Raw genomic sequence first — 22,180 nt, forward strand, 5'->3', positions numbered from 1 at the left:
CCCCAGTGCAGAAGCAGGTCGTTATGGGAGAACGAATACAGGATTCAGAATCAGACACCGTTCTGCCATTGACTGGCTGTGTGATCTCAGAAAATTCACCTAAACACTCTGGGCCTTTTTGTGTCTGCATCAGTAAAACAGGAAGAAGTAGATTCTACGTGAAGCTACTTTGATAATGAAAGATTATTTTGTATAGTGCTTGGTACATAAAGGATATGTATAAATATCGGCCATCATTAGTATGAACACATTTAAGTTTGCAATTCAGTGACTCAGAGGATTATTAATAATACAGCAAAATGATTTGTCATTACTGAAGAAGTCATTGTCTTAGTTCAGGATGCTACAACAGAATGTATATACTGGGTGACTTAAATAAGAGAAATTTATTTCTCGTGATTCTGGAGGCAGGGCAGTCCAAGATCAAGGTTGGGCAGATCTGGTGTCTGGTGAGGACCCCCTTCCTGGTTTACAGATGGCTGTTTCCTATTTGTATCGTCACATGCTGGAGACAGAGACAGTTCATTTCTCTCATGGCTCTTCTTATAAGGTCACTGATGTCATTCATAAAGCTCCATTCTCATGACCTTATTCCTCCCAAAGGCCTCACCTCCAAATACCCATTACATTAGAGATTTTGGCTTTGACATATGAATTTGGGGGGATACAAATACTCAGTCCCTTACAGTCACCAAATTGTTATTTAGCTATTATAACTTTAAATAAAAAAGATAAGAATGTGTTTAAGGCATGAGCATTGGAATGAAAGAAATCCACTAGCCGTTTGGCCAAACATATTTCTTTACTTCTCTTAGCCTGAGCGTCATAAGACCTGCCTTGCCGGGGTGTGGATGTGAGGACAGACTGGGAGAGGAGGGGTGGGAAGCTGGCTCTTAGGATGTGGTGGTTCTCAAAATTTCTTTGCCTGAAGCTATCTTACTTCCATCCTGTGACCTTGGGTCCCTGCTGGATTGGAGCCAGCTCGTTCTGAGCTCCAGGAGAGCCTATACAGGGAGTGTAGAGACCTCAACAGAAACCTGTTCTCTGACCAGATGTCACTCGATGCTGGACACCCCAAAACTGCATGCACCTGAGAATGAGTAAGAAACACCGTGCCAGGCCTGGGCAGCCTGGCCCTTTCCCAGGCCACGGGCCCCTCACTCACCAAGTGAAGGGCGGCAGACAGTTGTTCAGGTGGCTTCTAGCTCTGGCATTGAGTGAGTCTAACATATAGTTGAGCAAGTTGTCATTCATAGACCAGGAAGGGCAAAATTATCCTCATTAATCTGCTTGCAGTCCTGGTGCATGAGAAGCCACTGGGTCCTGCCACATCTAGAATTAGCTCTGAGCCCTTGGGCTTTTAATTAAATGGCTTTGTGAGTCAGAGGGTTCATGATCAGATTCAGGTCTTCAGGGAGACACAGAGGGACGTTCTCTGTTCTGTCATCTACTCGTTTGGAAATCGGCTGCCTCTCCCAGCACGAGGACTTGGAGTCTGGAGTATTGCAGGGGACTTCCAGGAATGGCTTGTGGTTGAGCTATACTCCCCACTTTCGCTGACTCCAGGCCCCAGGGGCTCAGGGGCAGTAGGCATGTTGCATTGCTTTTTTCCTTGTGAGTGTCTGAGCTGTGCCAGCCTAGTGAGAATCTGCTGCGGTTCCTGTGTAGCCACAACGCCGAGTGGTGTTTCTTACCCAATGCTGCTTCCTCTTTGGGTGGTTTGTGCTAAATGCATTTTCAATCCCAAGTGATACAGAGAAATAAAAGGATTGTCTAAAAAAAAGTGGCTTTGTATGTGTTGAAAGCAAGGTTGCCTGCTGCGTGTTTTTAACAATTGCCTCCCTAGAGGAGCCTTTGAAAACCTCACCTTTCAAGATGTTTCAACTCCTATTAGAAAGTGACTTAAATAAAATTGCTCTTCTGACCATCGCTGTTGTGGTTTCCAGGCTGGTGACTATTTGTCTAGCCTGAGTCTCCAGGGCTGGAACTTCACACCATTTCTTCTCTCTCGCTACCCTCCCAGAGGAGGTGAAATCACACTCGTCACATTCTTCTACGGGGTGTCACTGGGCAGGGGGTCGGGAGGTGCACACACTAGAATGTGGGCTTGCTAAAGACACTGCATTATAGTTTCAACTAGATACATTTGCTTTTCCCATAAACTACTAGTAGGCACCTATGGTGTGCCCAGTACCATGTTAGGGCAAGAGCTCTGTCTTACACGTGCATTGTCAACCTGTAGCATACATCATGATGTTCAGCACCCATTGGACTTCCAGGGTTCTTGTGAGATGACCCCAGTTTCTCTTAATTTGCTTCTGAATGCTTATGTGTTCAAATTACTTGAATGGGTCACTGTGTTTGAATGTCTTTGCATCAGGATTTCTCAACCTCGGCACTACTAACACATTGGGACAAGCAGGTCTTTGCTGTGGGGGTCTCTCCTGTGCGTGGTAGAATGTTTAGCCACATCCCTGGCTAGTAGCACCAGACACACCTCAGTTGTGACAACCAGAAATGTCAGCAGACATTGCCAAATGTCTCCTCACCATTTTACATTTTCCAAAGTACCCTCATGTCCTTTACAGATAAGGCCAGGAAAAAACTTGCCCAAGTCAAACAGCGAGTTGGGGACAGAGCTATAGCTACAATTTAGATCCATTCGTTGATGTGCTGGTAGATGTTTAATAATTAATTCTCTGGGATAAACAAAAGCAGAACAAACTTGATTAGGAGCATGTGCCAATTTCCATGGTGTAAATACTCCCACCATGGCTGGTTTCACACTGCTTACATGACTTGCCTGAACGTGAAGTTGGGAAGAAATGTGTACTGTTGGCTCTGATGAGCTGGTGCTAACTGGCTCCAGGGTCCCCCTGGGTTCCTGTGTGCTGCTGTTCACGAATTAGGCTTACTCTCTTCTGGACCTTGTTCTTCCTCCTCCAAATGCACATACTTGTCACGGTGATGTTCTGTGGGGGGAGCGTGAGCCTGGTAAGGGCATTTGATCACCTCTTTGGGTAAGCATAGAGTGGAATTTTCTCTCCTTTGTGTTAAGTGAAAGTTTCTTCTCACAACCTTTCCATGGAAGGAGTTGTCGGACAGCTCTGGCCTTAGAGTAGAGCCCCTGGGGACTTCATCGTGGCTCTCCCAGACTGATGAATTCCTGCGCAGGGACTCAGCCTGAGCATCAGGCCTGTGGCGTGTGAGGTGCTTGGGAGACATCGAAGTGATGATGGCCAGTGGGCTGTTGGATATTTCATTGTGGATGTAGGAGAAAGGTCTTGGCTAGAGTTTTAGTCCAGAGAGGAGCTGTGACTACTCTGAGCCTTAATTTCCACACCTGTGAGAGGAGAAATAGTGACCCCCTTCCCACTGTTGACGTAAAGAGCAGAAGAGCTATCTTCTGCCTGAGCTCAGATGCCTTCCTGCCTCACACTCCTTGCTTGGTGGATGGGCTGGTGGTCATAGCAATGTAAGCTCACCAAGCCTAAGGACGTTGTTGGTCTTGGCTTTTTTACTCTGGCTGTAGTTCAATTTCGTTTTCTCCTGGTTATCTTACCTGTGGTCCAGCATTAGACCTGGGACTGAGGGAAGAACCCTCAGCTGGGTGTCAGGAGATCTGGGTTCTCATTCTGCCTTTGGTGCCACCTCTTTACATAACCTTGGGCAGTGGCTGGTGTGACTGGAAGGTGGGTAGCCCCAGGGGAGGGGTGGCAGCATGGTGTGGCATTTGGATTTGATCACGAAGGTGGTGGGAGGTGCTTGAAGGGTTTTAAGCAGGGAAGACATATCATCAGATGTGTGCTTTAGAGAGTTCTTCTGCAGGGTACAGGGCCACGGCCCTGGCAGGATGAAGCCAGTTAGGAGGGTGGTGCCACAGCCTAGTCAAAAATGGATGAGACGGGCACAGTGAACACTATCTGGGTGGCAGATAGTGAGAACCATGACTCAGGCATTATAAAACTGACCCACGTAACCAAAAATATTTGTACCTCTGTAATACTTTGAAATAAAAAAAAGGGATGAGGCAACCCCTGGGTACCAAATGCTGAGTGGCACGGATAGAAAGGGCTGTGAGCATTGGCAAGGGAGAGGCCAGTGTGGACCATAGTGAATAGGGGGATATTGGAGAAGACTTTGTGGAGGACGTGAGACTGTTGGTGGCCTTGAGTGATGGTAGAAAGAGGGCAGGTCAAAGTCTAGGCTGCAGGATGGGGCAAGTATGCACAACGCTGCAGTAAATCACATTGGGCCTCAGCTGAGAGCTTATATAAAGGATGAGTCTCAATTAGTGTAGACTCATTTACGGAGGGAGTCGAACCCTAGACTCAGGAATATGGATTTTGTTAGAAGGTGGTGGTTCTCACAGGAAAGTACATTTTTCCTTGTCCATGTCTCTGGGGATCCTGTCCTTATTCATTTTCCTGTCCACTGCCCCCACTTCCCTTTCTCCCATGACAAGCCGTGGGATGCCTGAGGCCCTGATGGGGGTGCATTGGCTCCTGCAGCCCTGTGCTGTTGGGGAAGGCGGGCTCCCCTTGCATCTTGAGGATAATTGCAGCCTGAATGTGAATCATATGACTCCTGCTCACCCTCAGTAGTGAGCCCAGCACGCACAGCAGCTGGGCTGTTCTATGGATCACTTGCCAGTGTTTGTCTGCCGGGGCCAGGGGTGACCGTTGTCAGCATTGTAGATGAGCCGGCTCCCAGATGTCACAGGTGTGTCCTCAGTCATTCCTCATCCCGTTGACTCTGACACTCTCCTCGTTTCTAGGAAGGATGGAAGTGTCTCGTTTCCCCCATGCCTGCCTAGTGAGGGTGTGTCTGGCTCTGTCCACAGGTGAAGGATGGCCAGCTGCAGGTGTCCAAGTGCAATGAGATTGGCACTTTCTGTGAAGTATTAAGAAACAGAGCGTGATGGGGAATGGTATGGGCTGTAATCGTTGCCTCTGAGGCTCACATGGGGACACTGAGGCTCAGAAGAATGAAATGACTCACCTGAGGCAACACAGACAGGAATGGGTCAGGCGACAACTAGAAACCAGGTCCCCTCTGGACGTCAATGTGCACCTGTTGGTTTTGGACTGGGGCATTCTATAGGATTCCATTGTTGAGGTATTTTTAGCATAATAAAATTACTCTTTTAAGTTGCAGTATGTATGACAGGGTACGCTCTTACAGAAACACTCCATGGAAGGGCTGCTCTAGGCGTTGAGAGTCTAAAATTCCTAAGACTGCCCAGCTGAAACCCCTTCATTGTGCAGGTGACAGCGAGCGACTTGCCCCAGTGTCTTCAAGAGACCTAAGGTCAAAGCTGGAACTGGAGCCAACTCAGATCTTCAGCTTCTCAGCCCAGAGAGCTTGGCCTTCCACCCAGCCTATGGCGTAAGTGGCGTCTCTATGGAACACACAGCATGTGTCAGCTAATGGTGCCGCTTGCAGATGGTACTGTAGGCCAGGGCCACTGGGGAGTTTTGAGGTGGTTTGTGGGACTTAGGTAGTGTTTGTTGTCGTGTGAGACCATGTGGCGTTGGGGTACATGAGTGCTGCAGGTGTTTGCAGGATATGCTTGACCACACCAGAGTTGCCAGAAACCTGGACAACAGGTGTCTCTGGCCACACTGGCTCTAGGTTGTGCTCACTGCAGTATGGCCATGGCACCGTCTCTTAGTTGCTCACTGCAGTGTAGCACTGGCCTGGAACCTCTCTAGCATCCACTTACATCCACGGTCCAGGTCAGTGTGGCCCCACTTCTTTAGGGCAGTCATATTTGCTGAAGTTCAAATAGGTGCCAAGTACTACACTGGTCACTTTAAGTGCTTGGTAACCCCTAATGACCCTGAAATGGGCTGTTGTTCCCATTGTGCAGATAAGGCCACCAAGACTCAAAGAACTTACAGAGTTGAGACTGGAGTTCACAAGTGCTGGGTTTGAGACCCAAGGCTCTTTCCACAGCCCCGTCCTCCCACTAATACTTATAAAAGCCTTTGATGTATCAGCTTACTGTTCAGCCACAGACTGAATTTAGAAACGTCAGTATGTGTAAGTCCTCCACAGCCTGGCATCAACCTCTTTTTCTGCTCACTGTGTCTCCGCCACCTCTTTCCTTCCCTACCAGCTGCACTGAGCTGTTCCCTGCCCTCAAAGAAGCTGAATTTTACAAATTCAACTTTCAATACTTCTCATTTGTGCAGGGCCCAGGACTAGTTACAGTATCTGTAAAGATGAATAACACATGGCCCCTCCTCTTAAGAAACTTTCCACCCAATGGTGGAGATAAAACATGAACACAAATAGCTCATTTGATTTTCAAAGTGGTCCAAAGAGGCTTGCTGGTATATATCTCCATATGATCTGCATTTAACAGGCATTGTATCTGAAGATCAGAGAGAAGTGACTGACTGAAGGTCACACAGCCCAGCCAGGGCCAAGGAGGGAGGGGGGTAGATGCAGGTTGCCTTGCCCTCCTAGAAAGCAGTTGTGTTCCATCAAGGCATCCTCTGGCTTGTGTCACCCTGGAGTGGTCAGACTCAGACTCCACCGTCTGGACTGTTTGTTTCTGTCTTACTGCTGCCTTTTGGGTAGAAGCAAGGCAGGTTGTCAGCTGCTAATGTCTCAGACATGCTTGAGTTGTGCCCCTTACCCATCCCTGACATTCCTGTGATTGCAGCCCGGAGGAGGGAAGAGGTAAAAATGCCCCGGTGTCCAGGGTTTGGTTGTACTGTTGCTCGTGGCTGTCAGACAAGGGGAGGCTGATCTCACTAGGCTTCTAGTGTGTCTCCCACTCCCCCACCCAGAGGAGGGCCTGGAGGAGCTGACATGCTGGAATGCTGTCTCAAGGAGAAGGGGGCCACCCCTGTGGTTTTGTTGAGGTTTTACAATGTGAACTCCTTGAAAAGCTGGGTGGAGTTTCCTGAGTCCTCCAACCAGTTTGACAGGTGTCCTCCTGCCCTGCACATCAGTGCACTCACCTTAATGGCTGTTTAGGTGTGACGAAGATCACAGGCAGGTGTTAAACCACGACCTTGGGAAATGGAACAAACGTGGGCCCAGGAGTAGAGACCTGGGCTCTTGTTCTGCTTCTGCTACCGTTTGCCACCTGCGACTGCCCTCCCCACCCTGGGGCTCAGATCCACCATCTGTGGGGATGGCCTGGATGCCCTTGCAGTGGAACGCAGTGGTCAGGGCTGGGGCTGGGGGCACCATCAGACATGGGTCCAAACGCACCCTTCACTGTCTGCTTGTCATTAACACAGGGCTAGTCACTCAGCCTCTCTGAGTTACTCCCAGTTCCATTCCGTGAGAGGAGGGTGACAGGAGACCACATTTCCAGCGGGACTGACACGAGGGCTGGGTCAAACACTCACGTGGTGTGCAGCACAGTGCCTGGCATGTAGCCAGTGGCGTTCTTCTGCCCCATCACCATCACCATCGGGTCATTGACCTCTGACCGTCCGGGATTGCCTGAGCCAGGGTCTCTCCTGTCAGTCACCATCTGGTTTTTGATCCCATGCTGGGGTTCCCACCCTGGGTTCCCCAGTGTAAGAGGCCACATACTGAAATGGAAGAAACCTAACAGTGAGTCAGGGAACGGTCTAGTCCTGGCTTTCCCACCTCCCTGCTGCGTGGTATTAGACACGTCCTTTCCTTCTCTGGGTCTCAGGTATCCACTGACTGCCACTGCTGTTCACATTCATAGTAGTAACAATAACAGCGGTGGTGGGTTGGATGGCAGGCCTGGAGAAGGGAGGCCATGCCCTAACTTCTGCAACCTGTGTACGTGACTTAATTTGGAAAAAGGGTCTCACCTCTGTGGTCGTGTTATTCATTCAATATGAGGGCCCAGAGCCCTGCCAGTTGGTGCCTCCAAGAGCCACATCTGGGGTCTCTGGGGTTGCTCAGAGCCTGCGGGCTTCTCTAGGGCCTCAGAAAATCCCTGGCCTGGAAGCCCTGTGATGCTCTGTAATTAAATTAATGCCAGCAACAGTCTGTTCAGAGAATAGACTGATGCCCTTCCCCTTCTTGTCAGCACTTTGCTTTACCTGTATTGATGTGTGAGTTTGATTCAACACCGATTTCCTGATTTTCAAAGAACAGCAGATTCTTTCTTCCTCTTGGCCAGAGATTGATAAGAAGGAAGATTCTTAGGGAAAGAGTAAAACAAAAGCAGGCTTTAAATGCAGCCTCCTTCTTCCCCAGGCCTAGTGGGGGGAAAGGGGAGGACCCCTAGCCAAAAACGCTAGAGCTGCTCACCCTCCAGGCAGGGTCGGTGCCTGCTGGCAGTGGACAAAGGCCAGGCCTTGTCTCAGAGATGTGCCAGCCCCTGAGGAGACCGGGTCTGTGTCCTCTCAGTGGACTGCAGTTCCTCCAGCGGGTCTGGGCAGCGGCAGCTGCTGCTACTCCCCAGGCCGGTTGCCCACCCACTGGCCTTAGGCTGCCCTAGATGGGCGAGCCGCAGAGTCCCCACTTCCGAGGAGCTGGCTGGTTATCAGAACAGCCAGGCATTCAGGTTCTGGGCTGTCAGGGCACAAGGAACCCACCAGTCTTTTAACATATATTTTTGAAACTAGTCATACCCTCCTTTCTCACATCATAGCGTGACTACTTTATAACCAAGTTGCATCAGCCAGTTGTATCTATGAGGCCTACGAGCTCAACAAATTTAGCAGACAGCCTGGTGAACAAAGCGAGAATGAATTGTTACAAAGGAGCGTTTGTGTGAATTGGAAAGCAGCGCATTGTCAGGGGGAGTTCTCTGCCAGCACAAGTGGGCATGGGAGTAACCAGCCCCATGGGACTGTGGGAGTATTCGGGTGACCGTGTGTCCCTGTGTGCCGGGGACCGTCCAGGTGTGTGCCTGTTGTCCCAGTGGTATTATTAAAAGGACCCCCTTTCACTCTCAGAAGTATCCAGGTTTGGATGATAAACCATTAAGTCACCCTAATTGTAAGTGACCGTGTACGTGGAAGTGGTTAGCGGCACTCAGCACGGACGTGCAGTGTGGACAAAGTGTTGCAGTGAAAACCTGAGCCCGTGCGCTTTCAAAAGTTGGCCGTGGTTTAGCACCGTCGCATGGTCATGGGTAAGTCACTTAAGCATGTCACAACACATGCGGCTTTGAGGTGAGATCGTGGGCCCGAAACTCCCATAAGCGGTGGTTCGGATCCTCTCTTACAGCCTGCTAGCTTTGACCTTTACAAAATTACTTAGCTTTCTCAATATACACATGAACCTCTCAGAGTTGGTACAGTTATAGTTATTAAATAATCTATGTAAAACATCCGGCTTATTTCCTGACATGTAATAGACCGCCAGCAAATAGTCGCTGCCATTATTGTTATTCCAGGACTGTGACTGTTTTGGCTTTAGCCTCGTCATCTGGGAATGGGTGAGAGATGAGTCCTGTCTTTCCCTGCTTCCCAGGCTGCAAGAGGCTGGAACCGGGCCGCATCTCAGAAGCCTGTGTCCCAGGAGTGTGTGTGCTGGCGGTGCCGGGGACTGTCGGCAGAGCACCGCCTGCCCGCCCAGCCGCTCCATCCCTCTGGGAGATGGGAACAGGGTTCCCAAGACATCATCTCCTCCACCCACCTCCATGACTGTCCCATCTCAGGCCCTCCCTCTGTCCCCTCTCCAGCCCAGCCACTCCCTCCTCCCACAAGTAGTGCTGTGTAAACACCAAGACCAGGATGTCATTTACTGGTGTCAGCTGACACTGGTGGGCTGCCACCCAGGGGGCACCAGAGACCAAATCTGGGATCCTGCCTTCACAGCACCTCGCAACAGTCCCTGCCTGGAGACTTCGCTCTCTTTCTGCTCTCCTTGGGGATGACGGTGTCAGCTGGTCCTACTGTTGCTTTCTCTTTCTTTCCACTATTTTGCCTCACAGAGTTCGAGCCAGACTTCCTAAATTCACATCTTGGCTCCGTCTTACAAAAGCTGACTCCCTTGGACAAGTGACTTAACCAGTCTGTGCCTCAGTTCCCTCATCTGCAAAGGGGGCAATTGCAGTGCCTACCTCGTTAAGTTGCTGTGAACTTTCGGGAAGTTACTAGATGCACAGTGCTAATCAAAGCCTGACACACAGCAGGTACTTGATAAGTGTTAGCTATTTTTATTATCTAAACACTTGCCCCTTCTGATATTTCTTAATGTTGGTCCTGCTCCAGGTATTGTAAGAAAGAGGGCACGGATTCGGTCTAAGCCGTGCCGCGGGTGAGCTGTGGGACTTGGCACAAGCACACTCCCATGCGGGCTTCGGACCCCTTGTCTGCCCAGCGGAGGGTGGGAAGGGGGTCTCTTTCATCCTCCTGCCGTCTGTTTTGCCTCCTCTTCGGTTTGCCCCAGCCCTGCCTTCCCGTTGCTGGAACCATTCAGAAGTAGAAGCCAGGCAGCTTTTTAAGCTGTTCCTCAGCCCCTCCGCTGACTGGGGTGGGGGGTGCATGACATAGTGAAAAGGTCACAAGACTGGAAGTGAGGTGATGCCTGTTCGAGTCCTGGTTCTGTTCTGTGACCCTGGATACGTCACCTCATGTTTCTGCATTTCAGCGTCTCTGCGTTTAAAATGAGGCCATCTCTTCTGCTTTGTATCTTTCTCAAAATGGCCAAAGAGGACGAGATATGGAAAAGCACTTTGCTGGTCTCCACGCGCTGTGGAGGGCAGACTCCTGACTGCCCAAGGTGGTGTTGGTCCTGCCCGGCACAGAGGAGCGGGGCTGTGGGGGGTGATGGCCACGGCTGCTGGTGACGGAAGCAAATTAGCCCTGGTGCTGGGTGAGGCGATGCTGCCTGCGCAGACCCCCATGGGAGCTGGAAGTTTCCTTGCCTACTTGATCTCTGTTTTCACTACAGGACATTTGGCCCATGGGTGACTCACACAGCAAAAACCACCAGCCGTCACTTCAAAAAACTTGGACTCCTCTCAAACATACACTTACTTGGTGTTTCTCTGTGTTTGTTTGGATTGGGAGTGGGGGTAATTTACAGGATCGGGGGCAGATCCCAGGGAGGCCGTTCCCTGTGGGACCTCGAGTGAGCCCTGACCTTGTAGGGCCTCTGTGGTTGCATCTATTGGATGGGAGGAGGACGATGGTGAGGGCTGAATCAGGGCACGTGCTATCCAGTAGGTGGACCAGAGCCAGAAGATTTTTAACCATACAAATTTCCTGTCCCCTACTCTGGGTTGGGTCTGTCGTTTTTATTAGCTTCCCAGATGCACAGCCCGTTTGGGGGAAGCATTGGAGGGGTGGGATGGTATCGGGGCCTTGTCTGCTGGGGGACTCTACGTCTTCTGCCCCCTCCTGGTGCCCATCAGGGATGTAAAGCACTGTTACTATTAGTATTTAAGTACTGGGTTGTTATTTGTGTGGTCGTTCAACTTACCAGGTGACTGCCATCCTTAATGATGTGCATTTGGAGTTGGGGACCTGTGTAAGCACCTGTAAGTAAGTAGAGTAGACACAGTGGATAAAAAACATGCAGGAAGTACCTTAGGATCACGATCTGGAGGAGACTCAGCATTCCGCGGAACTGACCCTCTCGGTTTTGCAGTGGACGATGGCAGTATTCTTGCTGGGCCTGGTGGAGCGAATTGGTCCCAATGGTACACGCTGAAAACAGGTTATCATTCTGAGAACGTTTGAGAGAGGAAAGCAGTGGGGGTGGGATAGCTCCCCTGATACCTGGTCACATCAGCGGCTTCTCTCTTGCTTCCAGATCCTTCTGTGACACACCTGGCCTCACAGCCACAGCCAAGAGGTGAGGGATGTGCTCTTACCCCAGTTTCCTCCTTTGGAATTTCTCCTCCCTGGGTGTCAGGCTGCACCTGAGTGTGTGGGAAACAGCCCCGTGCCAGGCGAGCTCTGTGGTGGGAAGTGGAATTTATGGGCGCCCACCCTGAGTCCCCAGGAAACAAACTTCTCTGTCCCCCTACTTCCCTGTTATCATTGTGACCCGGTTTCTCAAACTGCAAGGCTCGGCTCCACAAATGTCCCCTCCAAAGTCACTTTCTCATCGGGCCAAGGACGGTTCAGAGTTGCTGTGTTTTCTCTATCATTTCCTTCCCTCCTCCCCCCTTCACTTCCTGTTTTTTCTTCCTCTTTCTCCACCCCCACCCCATCTCTCCTGGCATGTCCCTTGTTGTCTGAGAACAGGAACAAAGCCCAGAGCCAGGGAGCATTGATAATCGCAACTTCCTGAGGTGGCCTCTTGCTGCCAGCCCGGCCTCTGGGGGCCTGCGCGCCCCAGCTGGGAGCCGGGCAGGAAGCATGGTCTATAGAGCCCCCTGTCAGAAAGAGGATACAATGAGAATAAGCCCTCATGTCTGTATAACAGCTCCAGCTTCCGAAGAACATTCTCATGCATTTGAGCTAAAATATTGAGAAAAATAGACTATTCTGAGTGTTGTTGCCTAATAACTCACCATAGCCCAGTTTAGATGACAGAAAGATTTAGGACTTAGACGCGGGTTCGTTTTTGGTTCTTCTTTGTCTTCTCTTTATGACTCTGCACATCATTCTGGCTCTTGAATGCTTGGTTTTCTACCTGTTTGAAAAAAATGAAGTTAATGGTATCTCACAGGGATTTTTTGAGGACAAATTAGGAAAACATATCTATAAAATTCTCATGGTATGCCTGGCAGATATTCGCTTAATAAATGTGAACTCTCTTCTTTTTTTCTATGATTTTCTACACAGTACAATAGCCAGAAAAAATCTCCTGATAAATGACACTCGTGGAAAGGGAGCCCTTATCTGTTACTGTTTCCCTGAAACATAGGGAGGGGGAGAGAGACACCTGGGCGCACACATGCCTCTCACTGAAAAACAGCCCACCCACCACTGTGTCACTGTGTGCCTGGGTCGTGTATTCCACAACAATGTTTTCCCAATGGAAAGCAGGGAGAAGCATCCCAACCACATGCCTGAGGTGAACTGTTTTACTAATTTAGCTCCCAGGGGTAAAACTGCAAAAACAGCAATCTGGAAAAAGTGTCACCTCCCTGTTTGAAAATCTGTTTTAAAAAACCGATAAAAACAACAACAAAAAAATCTTCCCATTCAAGGTCAATGACCACTTGTTTGAGAAGTCAGCCTGACCATGTGTCTGCATTTTAAAAAATTCCACAGGCCAAAGAGTCAGAGTCATGTTTCAGTGTGGATTCTACTCCCCAGTTGCTGAAGCCATGAATGAGGCTGTTTTGTTCTCTGAGCCTCGACTTCCCCAACTATAAAATGAAAGAATTAGAGAAGATTATCTCATAGATATCTTCCAGCCCTGGTAATCTATGATCTTGTGACTTTCTCTGCTCTCCTTAAAAAAATACTTTGTGACGGGAGGAGAATAGGAAATTGCCTCTCTTGGTAACATGACTTGGGTTTTGTCTTAGCAGGGTACCAGCTTCAGGACAGAGAAGCTGCAGGACTCCCGGGGGCCACGGTCCTAATTTGGGGAGCCGGACGTGCCTTGGCCAGGCAGAGGCTCAGCTGGTTCGTCCCATCAGCCTGGATTGGTGAAACTGAGCCATTAAGAGATATTTCCAGGTAAGAAACAACTGACTTTGGTCATAGTCTATAGCACAATAGTAACCATCATTGTAATGGAGGGGGTACGTAATATACACGCTTACAGAAGACTTGAAACTATTAAAGATGTTCATTTGACCCAATTTTTCTTCTTCGATTAGAAGCCATGCCTCCCAACATCACATACATCTAAAGAAAGACAAGCAAAGCAAAACAAAACAAAAAAAGGGACATAAATAATAATTGACAAGCACTTTAAGTTGGCTGTCATTTTGAAGTAAAGGCCCCTGGGTTCTATGGCTGTATTCTGAGTGGGATCTGTGCCATCTTGAGTCTTTTGGGTGTTGAGGCATAAAATAAAATAGCCTAGAACTACATGCAGGGGAGGAGCAGATTGAAGCTGTAGATCTAGGTTCCTTTTTCCTTGCAGAACCCATTTAAAATTGAGCCAGTCAGTGGTCCTTCCTGCCCGTCCTGGCCAGCCAGATTTAAACAAGCAAGAGGAGAAGTCCTTTGGTAGCCAACCTGAGAGGGAATGTAGGTCTCTTGTTAGAGACCTGACTTGTACCTCACTTGCTATTCCATTTTTAAAGACAAATTCAGTTCATGAAGTTATTATCCAAGAGCACTTGCAGTGGGCAGGCTGCAACTGACCACTCCATCGCCCTCTTCCCTGACCACCAACACGTTGGTTCTCTCTAGTTACTGTCCTCCTCTTCCTCCCAATCAGTTATTGACCCTTTTCTTCTCCTGTGTAAGATTATGTCCACATCTACTTGGATGTCTTCACTGGACTTGCACCTGATGTAGGCTGACGTTTCTTCCAGGTGACTAAAGATCTGTTGAGGGTTCATCTCCCTGGACTCAGGCGTATTAACACATCTCCCTTAGGAGGAAGGAGAGACGCTTTGGGAATTAGACAGACCTTACTTAAAATCTCACCTCTGCTATTTATTGGTTCGATGATTTTGCTTACATTGTTTTAAATTCCTGAGCTTTTGTTTCCCCACTGTAAGATGGGGACAGGACATTCTGTGTTAGAGGCTGGCAGTGAGGATTAGATGAGCTCACACCTGAGCATAGTTTCTTACTTATAGGAGACCTCAGCAACTGTTAGCTCCTTCCCCGCTCCGCCTTTTTCAGAGCTCCTTAAATATAGCTTTGATCTCATATCTGGATTCCACTGGAACCTTGTGCCTAAAATCCAGGGGCAGGTCTTGTCCATCAACACTGTTAGATCCCAGCAAGTTAAAGAGGAGAGAAGCTGTTAACAGGCCTTCTATTTCAGAGCCCCCTTCGACAGCAGCCTTTCCTCGCCTGGACTTGAGCAGCTTGTCTCTCTGGCCTGCTGTTGGAAGGTTTGCTCTGTCATATCCAAATTTAGGCCACTACTCCCCTAGCCCCTTGATGCCATCCTTTGGCCCATGAGTTATTAGCTGAAAACTAACTCCCTCCCAGTGGCTTTTACACTTGAGACTAGCATACTTCCAAGACCCAGAGAAATTGGCCAGTTCATTTGGGGCAGGCATCATGGCCCAGCACTCAGCCAGACAGTTAGGGCTTAAGTTCGTGTGCGTCCAGCGCTTTCTTCCTTACCTGCTCGCTTTTCTGTAGATTTCATTCATCCAGTCATCCATTCAGCCAGCAAATATTCATGGAGCGTGGACTGTGCAGCACGTGGCAGGTGCTGTTCTTGGTGCTGGGGACATAGCACAGAACAAAGCCAAGTGCCTGTTCTCGTGAGCTTGCACTTGAGTAGGGTCAAGGGATTGTCAACAAGTAACAATGTACATATATGACATCAGGTAGTAGAAGCCATTATGGGGTGGAAAAAAAGGAAAAAAGAAAGAAAGCAAGAAAGAAAGCCAAGCCAGAGAGCTAGGAGTTGAGGGAAATTACATTGCTGTTTCGTACAGGGTGCCAGGGAGGGCCTCCCGGACAAGGCATTACTGGAGCAGGACATGAAGAAAGTGAGGGAACAAGGCAGGAAGGAAGAGCTGAACAAAGGCTCCCAGGGTGGAACGTGCTTGGGCTTTGCCAACCGCAAGTGGCTGGCAGGACTGGAGCAGAAGGAAAGAGGGCCTCGTGGAAGGAGGCGAGGGCAGCAGAGGGCAGAGGGGAGGGGGCAGGTGGTACCTGAGTACCTACCATGTGGCAGACAGTGTTGGGCCTGTGAACATCAACACAGATCCGACACGGTCAGCTCCTCAAGGAGTTTATAATCATGTGACAAAGACAGCTGAGCCACCAGCCAGAGGAGAAGATAGGCAAGAGCCCCAGCATGAGTAAAGTGATTAGACACAGGAGTGAGCATGTTCTCTGCCCAGGAAAGTCAGGGACGGCTCCAAGAGGAGGAGCCATGTGAGCCGGGCATTGAAGGATGAGTAGGAGTTGGGAGCTGAAAGAGAGGTGCTCCTGGTACAGAACCACACTCTATAAATAGGGGCCAACATTCAATTCTCTGTGATGGGTGAGGAGGAAATAGCCAGAGTGCTCATCATGCACAGATACTGCCTCAACTCTGCTTTTTAAAAATCCATTAGTAGCCACCTCCTCATCCTCCCACTTTGTTCCCAGCAGTGACTAAAGAGAAGCAAATTAACTAATTTGAGTTATCTCTTCTCTGACCCCAGGGAAGTGTTAGCGAGCAGAACAGGATAAGGGGACCAAGAAAAGAAGTAGAAAGAAGAGGGGGAGGAATCCATCTCCATCATCCAGAAGCCCATGGATTGCGCTGTAGCTCTCTGGTGGCAAAATGCAGCTTTACAGACAACTGGGACTGCTGCTTCTCAATGAAACCGCATCTGTCTTGCTGCCTTCCTCTTAGAAGGGGGAGGGGGAAATATATATGTACACATATATGCAGAGTATATATATGTATATATATGCATGCACACACATGTATGTATATCAGTGTGTTTGTGTATGTGTGTGTGTGTGTGTGTGTGTGTGTGTGTGTGTGTATTATATAGAATTCATTCTAGAACCTAGCACAGAGCTTGATATAGTCGACCTCTGTCCCTCTTGCTGGCTGGAAGATGAATGGGTGGGTTAGGACCAACCTTGCCACCTGCACACTTCCCCAGAGCTGCCAAGGCCTGTGCACTTCATGGTGTTGGATATTCATAAGCACACCAGGAGGGAGCCTCGGGGCCAGGCACGGAAGATGAAACACGTGCAGAGAGATGAAGTGGCTTCCCAAGGCCCCCAGCTATCAGGAGGTCAGGATTCAATCTCTTTTCTAATTGTGCATGCTGTGTCTCTCTTTACACAGAGGCAGGGCTTCAGGTGGGCCAAAGAGGGGAGTCTAAAACTAAGAATTGTCCTTGGACATGGTTCTCACCTTGACTCCAAAATGCAGAACTGGGCAGAGCAGTGGCATCCTGTCATGGAGTCAGACAGGCATATGTCTGGAAGCTCTCTGAAAGCTACATCTTGCCTTGCCGCTGTCTGCTCCCATGCTCCCAGGGACAGGGAACTCACTACCTTACAAGGGAGCTGGTTCTATCGCCAGACATTGGACAGCCGTCCCTCCTTACAGAGTCATTTCTGAACCTAACCAGGCCCCATTTCTGGCTGACATAAGCATCTCAACAGTGAGAAGCTTCCAGGTGGGTACTTTGCTCTCATGGAGCCTTTTGGAAACACAGGAAGTCCCGTGATACGCCTTCCTCTGCATTTTTCCTCTTGGAGATCCAGTTGCCTTCACCACAGCCAGGGTTGTCTTGTTTTTTGTTCTTGGGGGGCCTATTTGTTCTTCTAACGGGCTGGGGGTGAGACTTACTATTGCTTGGGCTTCTTCTCTTCTCCCTTGAAGAACTTTATCTGCATTTTTCTTTAAAACCCTAGCTGTACTTGGGGGAGTAAGCATTTCCTTTCACATAGGGTGAAGTTCAAAAGGATTTTTAAAAATGAAACAGAAAGAGAAGACGCTGGGAAGAGGGAGTGAAGGGAGAAGTGACAGTGTTCTCCAGGGGCCGCGCCCCTGCCCCTGCGCCTGCGCGCAGGCCCTCTCCCCTGCTCCAACATACGCTCATCCTGCTCTGACCTACTGCGGTGCTTTGTGTCCTCAGAACCCACAAAAGGGCCACCTCCTCAAGGAAGCCTGCCTTGATAGCCCAGCTGGAAAAAGTCCCTTTCTCCTCCAAACCCCACAGTGCTGCCTCTCTTTGACTCTTCTCACTGTAACGGGGATACAGATTTTAAAAAGAAGAAGAAAGGGAGGGAGAAAAAAATGACCATGATATCTGGGGTTAACTTGGGTTCTAGCCCAAACTCTGGCACTGACTCACCATTTGACCTGGGACAACCCTCTTCCCATCTCCATGGAAATCGTGCGGGAATTGGGCTGCGTTGTCCAGCTTCCATCTCTGAACTGGTCTTCAGGATGCCCAGCCCCCAGAAGAGTCCTTGAGTCCTGATGAATCCCATGTGGCCTGGCAGGACCCCCATGAGGGGTTCGCATTTACACCCTCACCACCAGAAAGCCCCTCTGGAAAGAGAGAAATGACCTCTCGCCTCTTTGTGACATGGAGGGCCTCTAAAAGCCCTCCGTAGGGAATAGCTGGTTCGCAGAGTGCAAGGGGCTCAGCCTGCACCCCACCCTCCTGCTTCAGGCCTTCACCGAGACAGCTGCCAGCCCTGTACGGGAGCCCCGGTGCAGCCACCGTCCCTGTTCAGTTCCTCGGTTTCAGTCCTCTCTCTTCCATGCAGCTCTGTCTCTGCTCCTTCTTTGGGTTGAAAACTGGGAGAATCAGCTTGGAGGAGTTTGGCCTAGGTGAGGCTTCCTTTCTCGGTGTGGGCTGGGAGCTGCTGGCCCACTGGCCCCAGCAGGGAGACAGCACTGACCTGGAAGCTGGTCCAGGGGTGGGGCTGGGTGCACACTGGCGGAAGAGTTACGTGGAATCGTGACTGCCGAAAGCTTGGTCAGTGTTTCGTCTAAGGACCCCTGCTTGGCCATCACTGCCCCTCCCAAGACCTCCTTCGCAGCACGTGAGCTCTTACTTGTCTCCAGGCCTGGAGCCTTGACTACGCTACTGGTCAGGGAAGAAGGGTGATGGCCGTCTATTCTGGAACAATTGTCTTCAGTTGCTGTAACGTGGAATGCAAGGAGCCCGGCAATTTGGTGACAGTTGCAGAGTGTCATGCACCCAGCTCAAGGAATCCCACATAGCAAGTGGCGTGCATCTTAGTGCAGTAAGGTGAGATTTGCTTTAACAGTGGTCATCATGTGATTCTGCATAGCATGGTTAGGAGCATAGAGTCTAGAGCCAGTTGCCTGGGTTTTAATTCTCTTCTTCCCGCTACCGGCTGATGCACTTGAACAAGTTGTCAAACGTCTCCATTCCACAGTTTCCTCATCTGTAAAATGAGAAAACTAATAACACCAGCCTCCTAAGGTTGCTATGGTAATTAAATGTACGTAAGTATTTGAAACAGGGCCGTGGCACATTGTGGGGAGTCAGTATGTGTTAGCTATTTTTATTTTGAACTAAAGCCTCGGTTGAGTTTTCTATTAGAAGTTAGCTTCTGGGGTAGGATGTAGATTCAATCCTTTGATGACTATTTGTGGAGCATCTCCTGGGTGCAGAACCAGTGTTAGACAATGGAGCTACCAAGCTGAGGTCAGTGATGAACAGTCGTGAACACACATCAGACATCACTAGGATGTGACACCATCTGTGCCCTTAGAACAACCGAAGAAGTATCTTAGGACACAGAGGCAGGAAAGCTCTCTGAAGGAGGAGGCTTCGCAGAGGAGGCGAGGAGGTCCAGGGTCAGGATGGGAACAGAAGCCTGGGAGAGCCCACGGGCCGAGGAATTGGTGAAGGGTGACTTCGGGAGAGGGTGCCATCGTGGATGGCAGGGAGGGAGACCAGGTGAGGAGAGAGGAATCGTTCAACGGTGATTTTTTTTTTTGGTGCTGGTGTGGGCGGTAAGTTCTGCTTGAAGCCTTCTCAGTGTAAATGCCTGCAAGCCCCAGGAGCAGATTCCTCCACTCTGCCCAGCTCTGGAGTCAGGGGAGGATGAGGATGTAGGACGTGCAAGTGGAGGGTCCCCACTGCCACCGTGAGGGACAGAGCAGGCCCCGGGGCTCCCAGGCTGAGCTCACAGGCCTCCTCTGTGCGGCCCGAGCCCGGCCAGCCTCATCCCCTTGAAGGGCCGACAAAGACGGGCTTGTTCTCCCCTGACATCAGACCTCACCCTCGGGATTTCTCTGTCCTTCTGGGGCAAGATCTCACACAGTGATAATAGAGTGACAGGGAGGAGAGGAATCAAGTGAAGACTGTCCCAGGCGTCACCATGCCAACCCGCCAGGCCTGAAGAGGGAGGAAGGTGGCTCCTGCCGCCTGAGCCCTCTGCACCTCCCAGTTTGTATCCAGGGCAGCCCTAGTGGCTGTGCTGTTGGGATCGGTTCAGAGAGGCTTGCTGCCTGGTCAGCGAGCAACAAAATAGCAGGGTCAGATTCATTAATAGCTGCATACAATGGGTGGGTTGTTTTCTGCTTTTGCATTGCATTTTACAATCCAGATTTTCTATTATAACAAAGATTTATGTGGAGAGTTGTGCCTTGGAAATTTCATAAAGCTTACTTTTAGAGGGGTCTGAGGGATCATCTGGTCTAGGTTCTGTCTGATCCTTTTATCCGGCGAGGAAACTGAGGCTGGGAGCGTGGGAGACAATAGTGCTCATGGAACTAGTGAAGACTAGAGCCGGCCATCCCCGGGCTCAAGGATTGAGATGCTGTATGGAAAGCACTGAGCACCAGGCCCGGCCCGCAGTAAATCCTATGCCTGGTTACCCTTTGAACTTTATCTGTGCCAAGTGGGATCAATAAATGAGTCCACTTACAAAACAAAATGCATACTGAACCGGTAGGAGAGGAACTCCCAACGTAGTGCCCAATCCTAAAACAACTTTCTTCATGCTTGTGAGATGCAGGAGGAAAAGGGGGCCTGACACTGGAACTTCACATCTTTAGTTGAGTGCAGTGGTCCCCCAGCTTGGGGCACCTGCAGGTTCTGTTAAAATGCAGACTCAGATTCTAAGGTGGGGCCTGAGCGTCTGCCAGCCCCCGGGTGGGCGCTGATGCTGGCGATTCCCAGACTGCACTTAGAGCAGCAAGAGCCCAGAAAACTCACAGACAAAAAAAATCCATTTTTCATTTCATGATTGGAAATTAACAAATTATGGAAAATTCATTGCCAGAGGTCCTTTATGGATGAGAACAACGGGGACCTGTTCTGAGCATGATACAGGCCGTGTAATGGGGCCACACAGAAGTGCGTGGTCTTGACGAGTTCCAGAATCCCGCTGGGCCTCCGTTTCCTTCTCTGAAGAAACTTTGCAGCGGGGTTTTGAGAATTAGGAAGAACCAGCAAAGGGCGAGCATCAGCAGGCACTCAGGCGAAAGGGCAGTTGTGGAAAGAGATATGGCAGCTTGCCAAGGCCATGCAGCCCGCAAGTGGCAGGTGAGCCGGTGTCCCCACGCCCCCTCTTTTGTGTTTTCCGTCCTCCACCGAGCGCCGGATGACCTGGGATTATGTTGCGGAGCTGGGTTCTGACATGGTGCAAACTGAGGAGCAGCTCTAGACCTGGTGTTTGAGTAACGATTTGCTGTCTTCAAGTGGAATTAAGAAATAGCCTAAACAGTGCTTGATCTGTCTGTGAGGCTCGCCAGCCCCGCAGAGGGTGAAGGGCAGAGCTTTCTGATGCAGAGACCCGTGTGGCCACAGACAACAGCCTGGGGACCTCGGCTCCAGGGGAAAGTTTAAGTCAGGATAGAGCATGGCTGAGTCAGCCCGTGCAGGGCTGGCCTTCAGCATGAATTCGGAGATAAACTTTGTGAATGTGTTTGGTTTGATTGTGGTGTTGGTTTATCCAAACAGGGAAGTTCTGCAAGGACTTTGCTGCCTTCTCCTGTGTATTGTAAGTTTCCTGCCAGGACATCCTCTGTGGAAACAACTTTGGGGTGCAGATCAGAAATTGAGGATCTCCAACTGTCTTTAATTTCCATTTCCAGAGTATTTTCCAGACCCAAAATATAACTTTAAGTGGAAGTTTTGTTAAAGTGAGCTAAAGGAACTCATTTTGATAAGCTTGTGATAGGACCTCAACCTTTTTTGGCTCGTAACACTTTGCAACTGGTGAAAAGTTGATTCGCCCACCACACAGAAGTTTTCCTCAGTGGAAAACACCGCTTAAGAAATTAGTTGAGAGGGCTGGAGAGGGTAATTACTAAGCCAATGGCTGAATCTATTAATTTTTCCTTCTCAAATGTCATGGCTCCATTTCTGGCAAAGTGGCGAAGACTAATGCTTTTGAAATGACCTTGAAGCAGCAATTGAGTTACTACATTAAGTAAGCATTGGCTATTACAACGGGGACTTTAAACACTTTTTGCTACTGAGGAGAATAAACATTTAGAAAACATTCAGGATGTTGAAATTGATCCCTCTGCTTTGTCTTTTTTTTACGAACTTTTGCTTTTGTACTAAGTACCTTACCTGACCAGGTCTGGGCATTTTTAATATGAGATGATAATGCCCCTTAGTGGATAAAGTACTTAACTGCAGGCTCTTACATTTGCCCAAAGAAAAGCTCTCCATTGTAGCAGAAATATGCACTTAAAACTAAACTACTTGGAATACCTCACT

General features: G+C 49.6%; 1 protein-coding gene across 1 annotated transcript in view; it reads left to right on the forward strand.

Moving 5' to 3' along the window:
* Positions 1 to 22,180, forward strand: part of FAM49A (family with sequence similarity 49, member A) — a 116,530-nt gene that overhangs the window by 28,883 nt on the left and 65,467 nt on the right. Inside the window, exon 2 of the mRNA XM_012653098.1 lies at positions 13,388 to 13,541. The gene's annotated coding sequence lies outside the window, so the exon portion shown is untranslated. The remainder of the gene's footprint in view (positions 1 to 13,387; positions 13,542 to 22,180) is intronic.

This window comes from Propithecus coquereli, unplaced genomic scaffold (assembly GCF_000956105.1).
Source record: "Propithecus coquereli isolate 6110/MARCELLA unplaced genomic scaffold, Pcoq_1.0 Scaffold41, whole genome shotgun sequence".
Classification (NCBI taxonomy): domain Eukaryota; kingdom Metazoa; phylum Chordata; class Mammalia; order Primates; family Indriidae; genus Propithecus; species Propithecus coquereli.